The sequence below is a fragment of the Hibiscus syriacus genome, unplaced genomic scaffold (assembly GCF_006381635.1).
Source record: "Hibiscus syriacus cultivar Baekdansim isolate YM2019G1 unplaced genomic scaffold, ASM638163v2 tig00110831_pilon, whole genome shotgun sequence".
Lineage (NCBI taxonomy): Eukaryota > Viridiplantae > Streptophyta > Magnoliopsida > Malvales > Malvaceae > Hibiscus > Hibiscus syriacus.
This window is the reverse complement of record NW_024062882.1, coordinates 4,503,551-4,509,550: the sequence shown is the minus strand read 5'-3', so window position 1 is coordinate 4,509,550 and position 6,000 is coordinate 4,503,551. Positions and strand designations below refer to the sequence as shown.

The 6,000-nt window shown below is 34.0% G+C and overlaps 1 pseudogene; it reads left to right on the top strand.

Moving 5' to 3' along the window:
• The first annotated feature begins 420 nt into the window (after nt 1–420).
• Nucleotides 421–6,000, top strand: part of LOC120142861 — a 51,508-nt pseudogene continuing 45,928 nt past the window's right edge.

Genomic DNA, 6,000 nt, shown 5'->3' with positions numbered 1-6,000 from the left:
AATGTGTATGCATGAATTGAGCTATAATGAATACATAAGCTAACATAACCATGACATATACTCAATTAAAGATGTAATATGCATGAATATCATAAAGTATGTAAGAAATGGATAACATATGAATATTTATCATAATATAATGTGTTTAAAGCATACTTATGTCACATATAATGCATAAATAAGTAAGTAAGCAATAAAGTAAGGAAGAACTCCCATAGAATCTTTTTGGAAAAACTTCAAAGTTGTGAGCATGTTTTGTTTGAAATTGGTGCTCGGCATGATCACATCATCCCCTTTCTTTAAGGAAATTCCCCCCAAATATATGATTGGTACATAAGGGAACAACTTTGATTTCCTTTGAATTGAAAATTCTTTTACTCTCATCTTGCACTATTTTCTATGCTCGAAATGCTTCACACGTTCAATCTTTTGTCTTTTGATCATCAATTTGGAAAACAAAACAAAGTTAAAAACAGATAATTTGAATACAAAGGAATTGAAATGATCGAGTTCATGAACAAATTTGGACGCTTGAAGTTTAGTTTCATTGAAACTTCCCTTTCACAAAGTTCATTGAATCTGGAATATGAGGTGAATATACCTGGAAGGTTGATGAACATGTCTTTTGTAATCTCAAGGAACATATCTTTTGGAATTTTAAAAGATATGTTGTTTGATTCATCTCGTATATCTCTTGGAGTCACTTACAAATCAAAAGAATAAATATGAGGAAAAGATAGATTAGTAGAACTCAAAACTTCATTCTCCTCACATTCTTCTTTCTCACTCTTATGTTTGTTTTAAATTTTCTTTTCAATCTCACACTTCTCTTGAATGTTTTCTTGGCATTCTTGTTCTTTTTAAATTCTACTATCACATTCATTCTTCTTTTGAACTCTCTATTTAATCTCACACTATTGTTTTTTAATATGCTCATCTTCACTCTCAATCTTTTCAATGCTCTTATTCTCAATTTCAACCACTCAAATAATTTTCTCACGCAAAGGTAAGGAACACTCTTGATGTGATTCTTAAGGTCACCCTACCTCCAACAGATGTTGTTATTAAAGATAAGGCTACTTTTTGATTATTTCAATCTAGGAAGATAACAAGGATCTTGTACACGTAAGAAAGCTCAAATAGAATGGCTAAATGGAGATATATAAGATGAAGGATAGAGTTGGTTGTAGAAGATTTAGATAAGTAAATAATATGTTTGAAAATATCTTGAATGGTGAAATATGGTAATGGAAATAGAATGAAGGTGATGGTGATGGATTTGAAGGTAGTATCTCAAAGAAGACTCAGAGAAGAACCATTGTTAAAGAACAAATACCCAGACTTTATGTGTTTCTTTAAGGAGGAATAAATAGACTTGGACCCACTATCTATAATGGAGATAAGAACCACAAGTATCAGGGTGGAAATAGATAGGGTTGATGCCAAAAGCTAAGCTTGATAAGTCGATAAAGTTCAATTAAGAACTAAAGAGAAAAGCTCTCACAAAATATTTTGATAAAAAAAGATTGGTTTGTCTCGTTCACTCTTTGATTGCCTTGATCTTTTTGGATCCACTTCCAATCCCTGTGAACTAACAATGAAACTTAGGAAAGTAAGCTTGTTAGTACAAAAAACACATTTCTTAAGATTGGTGTATAGTTGTTCCTTCCGCCATGTTTCAAGAACGGACCTTAGATGCTCCTTATAATCCTCCAAGGGCTTGCTATAAATCAGGATGTCATCAAAGCAAACAACATAGAACTTACCAATAAAGGGTTGAATGACATGATTCATCAATCGCATGAATGTGATGGGTACGTTGGTTAAGCAAAAAGGCATGACCAACTGTTCATACAAACCTTGTTTTGTCTTAAAGGCAATCTTCTATTCGTCCCCTTTTTTTATCCTTATTTGATGATATTCGCTCTTTAAGTTAATCGTGGAGAAGACTCAGGCTCCACCAAGTTAATCAAGAATATCATCTAATCGAGGTACGGGATGTCTGTACTAGATGGTGATTTGGTTAACTGCTCGGTAATCCACACACATCCTCTAAGTTTCAACATTCTTTGGAATTAACAATACTGGAACGTCAAATGGACTCAAATTTTCTTGGATGTATCTTTTGTCCATTAGTTCTTTGACTTGCCTTTGTAATTCATTTGTCTCTTATGGTTTACTTTTATACTTCGACTGTTTGGGATAGTAGCCCCGGGAATGAAATCAATCTAGAGCTAATATGTCTTCGAAGCCCTGCAAAAGTGATGAAATAGAAGAATGAAAGCCTTTAGGGGGCTATTAATAAGAAAACTATCTTTGTACACGAGTACAAGGAGAGCCTTCTTTTTACAAAGATGTTTTCGAATTTCTCCTCCACTGGCACATATGCTTAACTTTCATTGTCTTTCTCCTTGGCTTCTTCTTCAGACTTCTTCCTTTCCAATGGAAAATGGAACTAGAACTTGCTTAGTCACTTTTACTTCTCTAACATTGTTTAGCCATTGTAATTTGTGGATAAGGGTGCTTGATCGTCTTGAGGCTTAGTTTTTCAACCATTAGTGTGCTGGCCACATTAGTGCAACTTCCTCCATCGATAATCATCAAACTCACATTACCTTTAACAATGCATTTGGTATGGAAGATGTTCTCCCTTTTTTCATCATTTTGTGATTGAATGTTCAAGGTCCTTTTAACAACAAGGACATTGTACGAAGTATAGTTAAAAGACACATTAGTTCGAAAGAATTAAAGAATGTATAATAGGACCAGTCATAATTATTTTTAATTCAAACAGAACCTTACTGAAGTACTCCCACAAGCTTCACAAGAACACTCCAAGAACTTGAAATGTCACTCAATGCAATCGTGTTTGCACCCTAGGGTTGTATGACTTTTATACATCCTCTTCTAGTCTCACCACACTTTAGCCTTTTCCACTCAATCTCTTTTAACAAATTTCTCTTGTAGACTTACTCAAGACTTTCACAAGTACGCTTATGTTCGTCTAATGCAAATGTTAGTAGGGTAAGGGAAAACAAAATATAATGCAATTGTGAATTAGAAATACAGAGAAAAAAAAGAAAAGGGTTACTTACAAAGCAAGTCACTTACAACCTTATTATCACCACAATAAAACATTGAATTTCTTATTGGCTTGATGGTTAAAGATAAAGTGTTGTTTTTGCCTTTAACGCTTCGCTTTTAATGCTTTCTTCTTTGGAATTTCTTTTTTCTTATTCTTTGTACTCATTTTTGTTATTGGAGTTTTACTTGTTGTACTTTTGTACTTTTTTTTTGCACTTCTTTTCTTTGTTTTCTTTGACATGGCTTCACTTCTTGTTCTTGTTGTTTTTTTTTTGCACTTTGCTTCTTCCACCAAGGCTCTCAATACCACTTGATGTATGTGGTCCTCCACACATAAAGAATGTATAAGATGCTGCCATGGTGCTCCCTAGGTGCTTGGGTGACTTAGGTGGGTGTCAAGTAGGTAGCTAGGAAAGTTTGAGCTAGTTATACTCAAAGCTAGCTTGCTAGTGACACTCCAGATACTCAGCTACCATCTCAGCTACACTCCAATTGCTTCTAGTCAGCTTCTTTCTAGCTCATTTAGCTAGTCATTTAGCTCCATTAAGCTCCTTTGAGATAGGTAAGCTAGCATAACAGTTTATAATCTAACTCTTAGTTGTCATTCTTGTTGTTTAGCTCCACCAAGCTGCCATATGATACCTTATAAATGTGTCTACCTATGTGAATCAAGAAAACAACCAAATAAGTGATGTGTGAGCTAGAATTAATCCAAATGCATGTTGCCACCTATGTTAACCATGCAAAAAAGATAAGATGAGCTAAGGATGAATGCATGATCTAACATAAACATTATATAAGATAAGTATGAATATGTAGAAGTTATGGAATGATGCAAAAGCATAGAATGAGTTATAAATGAATGTGAAACATAACATGTGCATATAATATACTAAGTATAGGAATGTGGGGCTATATCATGCTACATTTCAGCTTGTAACATATTATATAGTTTGTCTTCCAAAGCTGGTAACTCTTCAAAGGAATTAAAAACATTAAGACATTTAAGTGAAATGACTTCCCTGAATTGTTTAGCCCTTGAATGAGTGATAAGTCCTCGAGGTAATGTCTCTGAATCAAGTATAAGTGCACTCACATCATCCCCTATTCTTTAATGCGATTTGTTCTTAAATTGTCACTATCTTCATATAGAGAGAGATATGAGATGTTGAATAAAGCACTCACACCACCATAGTTTCCAGGTATGTGTAATTTGTAGGTATTATTGTTCATTTTCTCCATAATTTGGAAGAGACCATCTCCTCTTGGTAGAAGTTTAGATTTCTTTTGATTTGAAAACTTTTCCCTCCTAAAGTAAACCCAAACCCAGTTTCCAACTTCAAAGGTAATCTTCTTTCTTCCTTTGTTGGCTTACTGTTCATATTGTCGAGTTCGCTTCACAATGTTTTCCTGGAATTGTTAATGAAGTTTCTTTATATATTCAACCTTCTCTTTTCCATCTTTACTCACTATTTGATCATAAGGCAAATAAAGTAAGTCTAACGGAGTTAAAGGGTTGAAACCATACACTACCTCAATGGTGAATGTTTTGTGGCTGAATGTACGGATCTGTTGTACTCGAACTCCACATATGGTAAACATCTTCCTATGTTTTAATGTTCTTCTGGATGATATATTTTAATAGTGTAGATAAAACTCGATTCACCTCATCAGTTTACCCATCAGTTTGTAGGTGACATGTTGTAGACAAGCATAATTTCGTTCCCACCTTACTCCAAAGTGTTCTTTAAAAGTGACTCAAGAACTTGGTATCACGATCAGACACAATTGTTCTGGGTATTCCATGCAATCTCACCACTTCCTTGAAGAATAGGTTCGCAATATGGGTAGTATCATCAGTTTTAAGGCATGGTATAAAGTGAGCCATTTTTGAAAATCGATCAATTATCACAAAAATTGAGTCTCACCCGGTCTTGGTTCTTGGCAAACCCAACACGAAATCCATAGAGATATCAACCCATGGTATGTTTGGTATGGGAATAGGCATGTATAATCTTTGAGGCATGATTATTGATTTAGCTCTTTTACACACAAGGCACCTTTTACAAACCCTTTCAACATCTCTTTTCATCTTTGACCAAAGAGGTTTTTTTTAAGGTACTTAGTGTCTTTTTAATGCCAAAATGACCCATGAGTTCTCCTTCATGTGCTTCCTTCGTTAAAACTTCTCGAATGGATCCTTGTGGTATGCAAAGTCTTCCTTTCTTGAAAAGAAATCCATCATGCTTATGGTACTTATCATGGGCACCTGTTTCACACAAGTTGTACCTTTCTCCAAAATCAAAATTAGTGGCATAATGTTCTTTAATAAAAGAAAAGCCAAAAAGTTTAGAATTCAAAGTGTTAAAAATTACATACCTCATTGACAAAGCATCAACAACAATGTTATCCTTACCTTTCTTGTAATTGACGTAGGAAAAAAACTCAAAAAACTCAACCCATTTGGTATGCCTTTTGTTCAACTTATGTTTTCCTTTGATATGCTTCAAGGCTTTATGATCTGTATATATGGAAAATTCCTTTGGCCATAAGTAATGTTGCTATGTTTCCAGGGCCCGAATAAGTGCATGCATCTCTTTGTCATAGGTCGGATAGTTTAATACTGCACCATTCGTTTTTTCACCAGAAAATACAATAGCTCACCCTTTTTGACACCATCAAAATATCAATTGACTTACTTAAAAGAAATTAAATATTAAATTAAAAGGGGTAAAATACATGTTTAGCGTCCAACTATCACTTTTATTTCGTTTTGGTCACTTAACTATTTTTTTCAAAATCATATCTAGCATTTAGTTTTAGTTTCATTTTGATCATTCACTGTTAAAAGATTAACGACAATGACGATATGTCACCATAAGATAATGTCATATCATCATTGAAAAAATAAAAAAA